Raw genomic sequence first — 13,072 nt, forward strand, 5'->3', positions numbered from 1 at the left:
ACACACACACACACACACACACACACACACACACACACACACACACACACACACACACACACACACACACACACACACACACACACACACACACACACACACACACACACACACACTCCCCATACTACAGTAGATAAATCTCATAAATCAACACTTCAATCAGTGTAGATGAAGGGGAGGAGACAGGATAAATAAGGATTTTTAAGCCTTGAGACAATTGAGACATGGATTGTGTATGTGTGCCATTCAGAGAGTGAATGGTAAAGACAAAATATTTAAGTGCATTTGAATGGGGTATGGTAGTAGGTGCCTAGTGCACCAGTTTGAGTGTGTAAAGAACTGCAATGCTGCTGGGTTTTTCATGCTCAACAGTTTCCTGTTTGTATCAAGAATGGTCCACCACCCAAAGGACATCCAGCCAAACTAACACAATTGTGGAAAGCATTGGAGTCAACATGGGCCAGCATCCTTATGGAAATCTTTCGAAGTTTTTTCGAGTTATATGCCCCGACAAATTTAGGCTGTCTTCAGTCCTTTTTGGAATCACTTTTATTGTATGAATGTGGATGCTTCCATGATTATGGATAATCCTGAATGGATTGTGAATAATGATGAGTGATAAAGTTACAGAGGGTCAAAGATCATATGCCCAGGACATGTTAACCTCCCCTGTTATTGGTAATGGTGAGAGTTCAGCATGTCTTGGGGTTATATTTGTTATATAATTTTGGAAAAAGTATTTCAATTTATCAGGGGGTTGCCGCACCTCCAGCACCCCTACTTCCCGTGGCTATGGTAAGCACTACACGATCAAAGGATATTACACTGTGTAGTATAGTATGCTACAGTATACTACACAATTCTATAGTAAGCACTTCACGATCGTTAATAAATATGTTGAAATATAGGTCAAATGTGATAGTCTGCCTATAACTCCATTCCTGCCTATAACTCCAACTCCATTCCATTCAGAGTTTAGAGAAATTAATGAAATTGGAAATGAGCTGGTTAATGCACTCGGCCCGCCCCACCAGTCAGAATCCACTAATGTGTTGCTAAATACTAAGTATGCGACGATGAGTACATAGCATGCAGTTGAAATCAAATGAAATGACATTTTATTGGTCACATACAGATGGTTAGCAGATGTTATTGCGAGTGTAGCGAAATGCTTGTGCTTCTAGTTCCGACAGTGCAGCATTATCTAACATGTAGTCTAACAATTCCACAACAACTACCTAATACACACAAATCTAAGTAAAGAAATGGAATAAGAATATATACATATAAATATATGGATGAGCAATGACGGAGCGGCATAGGCAAGATAAGTATGTAGTACGCTAGTATAGATATAGGTCCCCAAAGCACACTCATCCCTGGGTCGCTCCTCTTTTCAGTTCGCTGCAGCTAGCGACTGGAACGAGCTGCAACAAACACTCAAACTGGACAGTTTTATCTCAATCTCTTCATTTAAAGACTCAATTATGGACACTCTTACTGACAGTTGTGGCTGCTTATGGGGTTCACCTTGGGGTCATGATAGGGGCTGCACCAAATGATTGCTGTTTTATAATAATTGATTATGCTTATGTTGTATTAATAGACGGGAAGAGCTATAAGACCCCCCCTCACTACATTTATAGGGTCCTGGATCACAGATTAGCAATATATTCATTATATGGTTTAATACTGTTCCACGGTTCTTTTCTAGTCTCTGCCTCTTATAAGAAACGGTCTGAGCAGATGTGTGAGCCATTGCAGTCAAAACAGGGTGTCTGTGAGAAAGCGCCTCAAGGCTAAAAGAGATACATGGACACAGACCCCTACATGGGAGTAAATAGATAAGAAACAAGTCAGACACATGGGAATGGGAAATTACTGCTGAGCCCTTAGAAAACACTGGACTATTGTTTCCCCCTGCAAGTTTGTATAACTGTATATGCATGGGCTTTGTCTCATGAGTAGAAGGTGTTGACGTAGGCAGTTACATCACTAGGGGTTGACTGCAAGTATATTAAAAGCAACTTTGACCTTTTTTATTTTGCAGAATTTACTCTGAAACATGCGTGCTGTGTTTCCATTGTCAACTTCTGTCTGCAATTGCATTAACAAAGGTTTAATTGATTTAGTTAAAGAAGATATTGTCTGATTGCTGATTTCACCACTAAGCCAATGATTGACAAGGAACAAGGAACCTACCCTAACACTGCTTTGTATGATGTATTGTTGTCTCTACCTTCTTGACCTTTGTGCTGTTGACTTTGCCCAATAATGTTTGTACCATGTTTTGTGCTGCTATCATGTTGTGTTGCTACCATGTTGTTGTCATGTTGTGATGCTACCATGCTGTGTTGTCATGTGTTGCTGCCTTGTTATATTGTTGTCTTAGGTCTCTCTTTATGTAGTGTTGTGTCTCTCTTGTTGTGATGTGTGTTTTGTCCTATATTTGTATTGTATTTTTATTTTTAATCCCAGGCCCCGTCCCTGATGGAGGCCTTTTGCCTTTTGGTAGGCCGTCATTGAAAATAAGAATTTGTTATTAACTGACTTGCCTAGTTAAATAAAGGTTAAATAAAAAAATATATAAATGAAAGGTATTCGGACACGGCCAGTGTGAAGTATAGTATCCTACAGTATACTACAAAATGGTATAGTAAGTACTACACATGATCGAGGGATACTACAGAGTGTTGTATATTATTATACAGTTTACTAAATAATACTATATAATTATATAGTAAACTGTAGTACTTTTTTGTGTGTTGGCTATCTGGTGAGATTCCTGCCGAGCTGTCACTCAAATGATAAATGAACTTTCCCACGGCCGCCTCAGCACTCCTTGTCTTTCCATGAGAGCTATTTCACCCTACTCAGCCCTGCAAAAGCTTAGGAATATCTCAAACACACAGATGCCCAAACCACCAGACATACCCCCTGTTGAAATGTGTGTCTACTAAGTGTCTACTAATCAAATCACTTAGTCTTACATTAATGGGCTTATTAAACTGCTGCATCTGCTGGCGTCCTCTGGACCTGAGTACCCGGATGGATTAAAATCAACAACAACAGCAACATAACAAAGTGTGTGTGTGTGTCTGTGTGTATATATGTGTGTGTGTGTGTGTCCGCTTAAACAGCACAGTGAGTTGACCATTAATATGCGTGGCAGAGGAGCTTCTCACCAGAGAGCGACAGTATAATAGATTGTGATGATGTGGCGAGACGTGGGATAATGTTTTTGATCACGTGGACTGGAAGATATTCCAGGTCGCCTCTGGAGATAACATGAATGAATACGCCGACTCAGTCACCAGATTCATCAAAAAATGCATAGATAACGTGATAGCGTTATAGTCTTTCAAAACGTTCCCAAATCAAAAAAATGTAGTGATAGCAGCCTTGTAGGAATACTGAAAGAGAGAGATGCTGCTTATAAACAGGGCAAGGTGACCGGGGACAATAGTTATGTTAAGCAGTACAAATAAGACCTATACAGATCGATCAAGATGGCAAAACACAAGTTTAGAGACAAAGTGGAGGAGGAATTCAGCGGGTCGGACACAAGGCGTATGTGGCAGGGGCTCCTAACGATCACAGGTTATAAAAAGAAAGCCAGCCACATCGCGGTCACCAATGCCACCCTACCAAAGGAACTAAAGACCTTTTCTCACGATTCGAACAAAATGACCCTGAGCTGCCGAGGAGAGCCCCCGATGACAACATGGGCTACACACTCAGTCTCCACTGAGGACATATGTTAATCTGGGCTACAGACCCGTTCTGGCTGTGTGGGGCTAGAAGGGACAAGGATACACAGGTGGGCCTGGAGCAGAGTGGCAGAGGGTGGGCAGGAACCAGAAAGCCAAGCCTCACTGAGAGAAAGTGGAGGAAGCACTGCTCTAGAAGGTCAATAGTATCCCTAAGAAAGCATGTATAGTACAATGTATTAGCCATGGTACTATATTAGCTCTATCGACTGCTGACTATGAGGCAAGTTAGCGTTTTTCATCATGAATCTTGTTCTGGAGGCAAACTCTGCATGGTGGCCACCGGCTTGCATAGCTGCAAAGTCATAAAATCCGATTTTAAACCTAACACTATCTTTTTTATTTTAATTTACCCCCTTTTTTGTGATATTCAATTGCAACCGTGTATCATCTCTGATTCAGGAACATTTTGAAAGACTATATTGCTATCACGTATTCATTCATGTTATCTCCAGAGGCGACCCGGAACATATTCCAGTCCACATGATCGAAAACATTATCCCGCGTCTCACCACTCATGACAATAAACGTCAACCTGCAACTGTTGGAGAAGTAGAGCATATCTTTTTTTTATGTGTCTGATGATGGCGCTAAACCAAATAAGTTTTGTTCTCTACTTGTTCTTCATGTGTGTAATCCACAACAGGGTTTTAACGTGAGATGTTATGTATTGACCTGTAAATAATGCTCTTTGTAATTATTTATCTTCCACGAGCAAACCCCCTAAACCATCATATTGTACTCCACATTGTTCCCTGAAGGGAGGGTAAGTATGGTTTGGGAATATTCACAGTCACAAACTACTCTGCCGACTCACACATGGGAATAGTGGCAATAGGGATATTGTGTTCTGTTACATAGAGCTAGTGGACATAGATCAGAAGTTCACCACACATCACAGTTCATTTCAATAGTGCATAGGGAGATCTACCCCCCTCCCTTCCCTGATAAGCCCAGAGTTACATGTTTAACCTCATGTTAGATTTGGGGCATACTGTATAATACTCTTTGAGAAACATCCAAGGATAATCCATGCCTTTAATAAAGAAAGGCTATCATGGCCAAGATGAAAGAATTTTCCAACCCAAAAGTAATTGAAGTTCAACAGAATTGGGAGCACTATAGATAGTGTTAAGGCAAGTTCCCACTTCTGTCTAGCCGTGGCCAATTGGATTAGTTTAAGAAATGATGAACTAGGAAAGGGAAGGTCTTTCTTCATGGATTATATCCAGCTGGTGGAGATGAAGGCAAAAGGCAAAAAGAAAGAAAAAAACTACAGTATGCTACTTTAGCTGTTCCTTGGGTGGGCAATAAACCGGCACAAACCCACTCAAATCACAATACAAAGGCCAAGCATACCTTTCCTTAATCATATTGCTATCACTAACACTGAACATACTGTATTAAATATACATCCATACCATTTTACAGTGGAAGGGTGAAGTTGAGAGAGAAGAGATGTGTTCATCAGTGTAATACTAAATTCTCCCTCAACAGGCCACACCATCTTGACCAAGGATAAACCTGACCTGATATTGAATGGAAAATGATTAAGAATGAGGCTTTCAGAGCACAATGTGAGGTCCATTGAAATGAAGTCCATTCATAAATGAATCTTCAGACATTGCTCTGCTATCTCGTTTGCAATAGAAGACAGTAAATGCATTTGAATGACATTGTCACAATAATCAGCACCCCTGATTCAATTTAGACCAAAAACGTATTCATACACACACAGCGAGAACACTTCAACGAGCTTTATAGCAATGGTCCTATATCTCAACTCTATAGTGTAATTGTTTGCTGAGTGCAATTGTTTGATCAGCAAGCTTCATCAAGCATTAAATATAGGGTAAGAGACAACATTCAAGGCTTGAGTTGATTGTCTCCCACAAAAGTCTGGCACGCACACACGCACACTCGATCTAAACACTGTTTATTCACTACAGTCTCCAATGTATCTTATTTTCTCCTCTACTGTAATTGCCCCAGCAGACAGAGAAAACCATTCCAGCTCACACTGCCCCAGCACACTTAGAGGCATCCGACTGGAAGAAATCTGAAAATTTAATCCAAGTTTTGCCGTGCCAGTTTTGAAAGTGTCACACTCAGAGAGGGCAGTCATCTTCTCGCGTAGCCCTCGGGTGTCTTGCATGCCTCTCCCGGACGGCCATCTTGAGGGCATGTTAAAGTTTAACGCTGATAAAATCTGACTAATATCCCGAGAAATGAATGTTACACATCAGCTGGATTGCACCCATGTGCGTTAGGAGGAAACTTACTGTGCCTTCGGAAAGTATTCACACCTTGACTTTTTCCACATTTTGTTAGGTTACAGCCTAATTCTAAAATGTATTAAATAGTTGTTTCCCTCATAAATCTACACACACTACCCAATTACAAAGCAAAGACAGTTTTTTAGACATTTTTGCTCATAAAAGATAGAAATAAAATTGAAATATCACATTTACATAAGCATTCAGACAGTTTACTCAGTACTTTGTTGAAGCACCTTTGGCAGTGATTACAGCATTGAGTTTTCTTCGGTATGACACTACAAGCCTGGCACACCTGTATTTTGTTAGTTTCTCCCATTCTTCTCTGCAGATCCTCTCTAGCTCTGTCAGGTTGGATGGGGAGCTTCGCTGCACAGCTATTTTCAGGTCTCTCCAGAGATGTTCGATCGGGTTCAAGTCCGGGCTCTGGCTGGGCCACTCAAGGACATTCAGAAACTTGTCCCGAAGCCACTCCTGTGTTGTCTTGGCTGTGTTCTTATGGTTGTTGTCTTGTTGGAAGGTGAACCTTCACCCCAGTCGTAGGTCCAGCACGCTCTGGAGCAGGTTTTCTTCACGGATCTCTCTGTACTTTGCTCCATTCATCTTTGCCTCGATCCTGACTAGTTTCCCAGTCCATGACGGTGAAAAACATCCCCACAGCATGATGTTGCCACCACCATGCATCACCACAGGCATGGTGCCAGTTTTCCTCCAGACGTGACGCTTGGCATTCAGGCCAAATAACTCAATCTTGGTTTCATCAGACCAGAGAATCTTGTTTCTCATGGTCTGAGAGTCTTTAGGTGCCTTTTGGCAAACTTCAAGTGGGCTGTTGTGTGTTTTTTATTGAGGAGTGGCTTCCGTCTGGCCACTCTACCATAAATGCCCGATTGGTGGAGTACTGCACAGATGGCTGTCCTTCTGGAAATTTCTCCACAGAGGAACTCTGGAGCTCTGTCAGAGTGACCATCGGTTTCTTGGTCACCTCCCTGACCAAGGCCCTTCTCCTCCAATTGCCCAGTTTGGCCGGGCGGCCAACTCTAGGAATAGTCTTGGTGGTTCCAAACTTCTTCCATTGAAGAATGATGGAGGCCACTCTGTTCTTGGGGACCTTCAGTGCTGAATAATTTTTTTTGGTACCCTTCCCCAGATCTGTGCCTCGACACAATCCTGTCTCAAAGCCCCACGGACAATTCCTTCTCACCCATGGCTTGGTTTTTGCCCTGACATGCACTGTCAACTGTGGGGCCTTATATATACAGCTGTGAGCCTTTCCAAATCATGTCCAATCACTTGAATTGACCACAGGTGGACTCCAATTAAGTTGTAAAAACATGTCAAGGATGTTCAATGAATACTTTCCGAAAGCACTTTATATTCTTTACTTTTGGGGACCACCAAAAGCATGAAGCAGACTGACATTTTGCACTGGGATGTGGAGTCACTGGTGCACTAGTGTGTGGTGCAGCTCTGAGGTGAGGCTGTGAAGTTCTGTGCTAGGGCTGTGAGGCTCTCTGCAGCCTTGAGGAGCTCAGCAGGCCTTGGCTGCAGTGAGAAACCCTGAATATAGATGACATACAGTATCATGGGGCTCTGGAGATCTTCAAGAATACCAATAGAAATGTAAATAAAGCACTCATCCTTACAGTGCCTTCGGAAAGTATTCATACCTCTTGACTTATTCCACATTTTGTTGTGTTAGACCCTGAATTCAAAATGGATTAAATCAATTTTTTCCACCCATCTATACACAATACACCATAATGTTTTTAGAATTTTTTTAACATGAACTCCAGAAATATCTAATTTAAAGAAGTTTTCACACCCCTGAGTAAATACTTTGTAGAAGCAGCTTCGGCAGTGATTACAGCTGTGAGTATTTCTTAGTAAGTCTCTAGGAGCTTTCCACACCTGGATTGTGCAACATTTGCACATTTATTCTTTAAACAATTATTCAATCTCTGTCAAGTTGGTTGTTGATAATTGCTCAACAGGCAATTGGATTTTGAAGACAATTTAAGTAAAAAATGTAACTCAGTCACAGAGGAACATTAATGTCGTCTTGGTAAGTCCATGCAACTTATTATATGACATTGTAAGTACATTTTAAGACATTTCCAGAATTTATTTAGGCTTGCCTTAACAAAGGGGTTGAATACTTATTGACATTTCATCTTTAAATTTTTAATACATTTGTAAAAAGTTTGAAAAACATAATTCCACTTTGACATTATGGGGCATTGTGTGTAGGCTGTAACACAACAACATGGGAAAAAAGCCAAGGGGGTGTGAATACTTTTTCAAGGCGTAAGCCAACTGTCTATATTCTGGCCATTTGATATATTGTGTGCATTTCTCATGTACAGTATATAAATAAGAGTGGTGCATTAGTGGAGAGGTAATTGTTGCCAAGACAACCCTCTGATGATTTTTTTAGATACTGTACAGAGGTGCTGCTTCTCAACCTCCACAGTTAACAGTTTACTTTGTTATTGATACAGTATGTGCTACTTCTTTAATTCGTTGCTGGTTCTTAGTTCTTTGCTATTTTCATGTCAGCATCTTCCCCCTTCTACTCACTGTAAAGTACCTTTTGTTCTGTATATGTCTGCTCTCACTGAATCTACACCCAGGTCACTCAATGTACTGCACCAAAGCATGGTACCATCATCCACTAAAATAGGCTAAATAAAGCACCTCACATGGTTCATTTGTAGCTTTACAGATAAGATGCTGAGCTCAATTTCAAACAGGCATGTAAGAGGTTATTCTGAGGTGATTTAGATGCTGCAGTTAATTACTGTTATACTAAAGCCCATTGCAGTCAGCAGTCTTTAGGAAGGATCAAAAAGTACACTTCTTTGTTCCCAGGGCTAATTAGCATGAATTTATACAGTGGAAAATGGGAAGCTGTAAAATGCCTGATTAGCAAGACCATGAACTGTGGGATGCATGATTACCTTGATGGAGTTATACCACTTCCACTGTCTAGTCGGAAATCACACATGGTCACCCATGACGCTAGCACATCTTTATCCCCCCGTCTCTCTATTAAACTCACTCTCTCTCATATCTATCTATCTATCTATCTATCTATCTATCTATCTATCTATCTATCTATCTATCTATCTATCTATCTATCTATCTATCTATCTATCTATCTATCTATCTATCTATCTATCTATCTATCTATCTATCTATCTATCACTGTCTCTATCTCTTCTTTCTATCTCTCTAAAATCTTCTCTGAGAAGAGAGTATTGTCATCATCTCACTAATTAATGCACTGTTTTTCTTGTGGCAGCAGGATAAAAGAGAAAGAGTCACTCTATCACCCCTGTTCTGCTTGTATCTGTCTGTGTATTACGACATAATCTGCTGTTTTATGTGTTATCTCCAGCAGGGGGATGTTGAAAGCTGGTGGGACAATTTATCATTCTGTTTCTTTATCTGTCAAGTAAAACCCCAAGACACTTCCTCGTCTTATCCAAAGAGCAGTGATAACAATAGGAAAATAGCAGAGCCATCACAAACATCTGTGTTTCAGAGACAATCCATGGAACAAACCCCTCAGCCCCCAACGCAGCACGGCGCAGCTTTCATTTGAGTGGTTCCCTGTGCTAGCGTGCATGCATCATGCATACTCAATTTAAATGCAGATAAATAGATGAATAGATAAGGAGATGAAAAGTGGAACAGATTTGTAGATGAGACACCCCCTCTCTCCCCTGCAAAGGCAGAATACACACCTGGTTGGTGTTGTCTCTGTCAGGCCGTGGTGTTGTGAAGACAAGCAGTTCGAAATGTGACGAGCGATCAGATGTGATTAAGCCGGAGGACATGGAGGAGAGTGTGTGTTATCCCTGGTGGGACTACAAATAACATGCAAATGCTTCCAGTCAAATGAACAGAGCCTCTGTTAGCCATCTTCCACGTGTGGATGACAGGGAATGGGATGAAAAGCACACAACACCACAATGGATTTAGTGCTATTAAACAAAGTTCCCTAAACTTGAAGACTTACAAAGTTGCCTGTAACTTGAAGACCTCCCCTACTTATTTCTGAATGCCTGAGATGTTGTTTTGTATGATTCTGTCCTTATTGTGATACTTGTGTATATCCCTCTTGCTCGGTGAGCGTATGCGCCTTTGGTATCATTGTGTAAACCAGACAAGGTTACAGGAATCTTTTCAGTAGGTCTGGGAATGGCCAGGGACCTCACAAAACAATATTACCATGACACTTACAGTGCATTCAGAAAGTATTCAGACTCCTTGACTTTTTCCACATTCTGTTACATTACACCCTTATTCTAAAATGTATCAAATAAATAGTTTTCCTCATTAATCTACACACAATACCCCATAATGACAAAGTGAAAACAGATTTTTTGAAATATTTGCACATTTACACACAAAAATAAAAAACTGAAATGACTTATTTACATAAGTATTCAGACACTTTGCTATGAGACTCGAAATTGAGTTCAGGTGCATCCTGTTTTCATTGATCATCCTTGAGATGTTTCTACAACTTGACTGGAGTCCACCTGTGGTAAATTGAATTATTTGGACATCATTTGGAAAGGCACACACCTGTCCATATAAGGTCCCACAGAGCAAAAACCAAGCCATGAGGTCAAAGGAATTGTCTGTTGAGCTTTGAGACAGGAATGTGTCAAGGCACAGATCTGGGTAAGGGTAACACATTTTTTTTGCAGCATTGAAGGTCCCCAAGAACACAATGGCCTCAATCATTCTTAAATGGAAGATGTTTGCAACCACCAAGACTCTTCATAGAGCTGGCTGTCTGGCCAAACTGAGCAATTGGGGGAGAAGGGCCTTGGTCAGGGAGGTGACCAAGAACCCGATGGCCACTCTGACAGAGGTCCAGAGTTCCTCTGTGGAGATGGGAGAACCTTCCAGAAGGACAACCATCTCTGCAGCACTCCACCAATCAGGCCTTTATGGTAGAGTGGCCAGACTGAAGCCACTCCTCAGTAAAACAGCCCGATTGGAGTTTGCCAAACGACACCTAAAGGACTCTCAGACCATGACACACAAGATTTTCTGGTCTGATGAAACCAAGATTTAACTTTTTGGCCTCTCAGACCATGACAAACAACATTTTCTGGTCTGATGAAACCAAGATTTAACTTTTTGGCCTGAATGCCAAGCATCACGTCTGGAGGAAACCTAGAACCATCCCTACGGCGAAGCATGGTGGTGGCAGCATCATGCTGTGGGGATGTTTTTCAGTGGCAGGGACTGGGAGACTAGTTAGGATCGAGGGAAAGATGAATGGAGCAAAGTACAGAGAGATTATTGATAAAAAAACCTGCTCCAGAGCGCTCAGGACCTCAGACTGAGGCAAAGGTTCACCTTCCAACAGGAGAACAACCACAAGCACACAGCCAAGACAACGCAGGACTGGCTTCGGGACAAGTCTCTGAATGTCCTTGAGTGGCCCATCCAGAGCCCGGACTTCAACCGGATCGAACATCTCTGGAGAGACCTGAAAATAGCTGTGCAGTGACACTCCCATACAACCTGAAAGAGCTTGAGAGGGTCTGCAGAGAAAAATGGGAGAAACTCCCCAAATACAGGTGTGGCAAGCTTGAAGCGTCATACCCAAGAAGACTCAATGCTGTAATCACTGCCAAAGGTGCTTCACCAAAGTACTGAGTAAAGGGTCTGAATACTTATGTAAATGTCATATTTCAGTTTTTTATTTTTAATACATTTTTCCTTCGTCATTATTGAGTATTGTGTGTATATTTAATCCATTTTAGATTAAAGCTGTAACATAACAAAATGTGGAAAAAGTCAAGGGGTCTGAATACTTTCCGAATGCACTGTAGGTGCAGATACTATTGCAATTCCCACCATTCTATAGTTATCGAGACTCGATACTGCGATTTTATTGCGATGCAATGTTCTAAACATATTGCTGCAGAGGGACAAGAGATGAGAAAAAAAGTTTTGATCAGTCATGGAAATGAAAGTGCTGAAAACATGTTGGCTCACCATTTAAAAAGAAGAGAAATACCGGAGTTTTTGCTAACCCTAAATACCAAACAAAAATGTTATAAGATAATTGATACTTGGAGTCATAGAATCTATAATATTGTCCAAATAATATTTTGATACTCTACTATATACATTTTTGTCCACCATCACAAGCTTGTATTACTTGTCCTACCTCTGAATTTCAAGTACTTGAAAATTCTGGTTGTCTATGGCAACCTTACCTATGTCAGAATTGCATTTCACTGGCAAAAGTCTCACTTAAGATTTTGATCCAGCTTCTGTCAAACTACAGAATTCTTAGGGGGTAAGTTAAGTAAATCCACTTCAATCAGTGTAGATGAAGGGCACAATTGAGACATGGATTGTGTATGTGTGCCATTGAGGGTGAATGGGCAAGACAAAAAATGTAAGTGCCTTTGAACAGGGTATGGTAGTAGGTGGAAGGCACACCCTGCAAAGCTGCTGAGTTTTTCACACTCAACAGTTTCCTGTTTGTATCAAGAGTCAAAGTACATCCAGCCAACTTGACACAACTGTGGGAAGCATTGGAGTCATAATGGGCCAGCATCCATGTGGAACAGTTTTGAAACCTTGTAGTCCATGCCCCGACGAATTGAGGCTGTTCTCAGGGCAAAAGGAGGTGCAACTCAATATTTGGAAGGTGTTTTTAATGTTTTGTACACTCAGTTTATACACTGAACAAAACATTCAAGCAACATGCAACATTTTCTAAGATTTTACTGAGTTACAGTTCACAAAAGGATATCTGTCAATTGAAATAAACTCATTAGGCCCTAATCTATGGATTTCACATGCCTGGGAATACAGATACCACATGTTGGTCACAGATACCTTAAAAAAAGTAAGGGCCTGGATCAGAAAACCAGTCAGTATCTGGTGTGACTATATTTGCCTCATGCAGCGCAAGACGTCTTCTTCGCATAGAGTTGTTCAGGCTATTGATTGTGGGATGTAGAATGTTGTCTCACTCTTTTT

General features: G+C 41.1%; 1 protein-coding gene across 1 annotated transcript in view; it reads right to left on the reverse strand.

Annotated features, from left to right (window-relative positions):
• The window catches only part of LOC120065707 (chemokine-like protein TAFA-1), a 271,320-nt gene that overhangs the window by 136,597 nt on the left and 121,651 nt on the right, over positions 1-13,072 (reverse strand). The gene's annotated exons all lie outside the window — the stretch shown is intronic.

The sequence above is a fragment of the Salvelinus namaycush genome, chromosome 20 (assembly GCF_016432855.1).
Source record: "Salvelinus namaycush isolate Seneca chromosome 20, SaNama_1.0, whole genome shotgun sequence".
NCBI classification, from domain to species: Eukaryota; Metazoa; Chordata; class Actinopteri; order Salmoniformes; family Salmonidae; genus Salvelinus; species Salvelinus namaycush.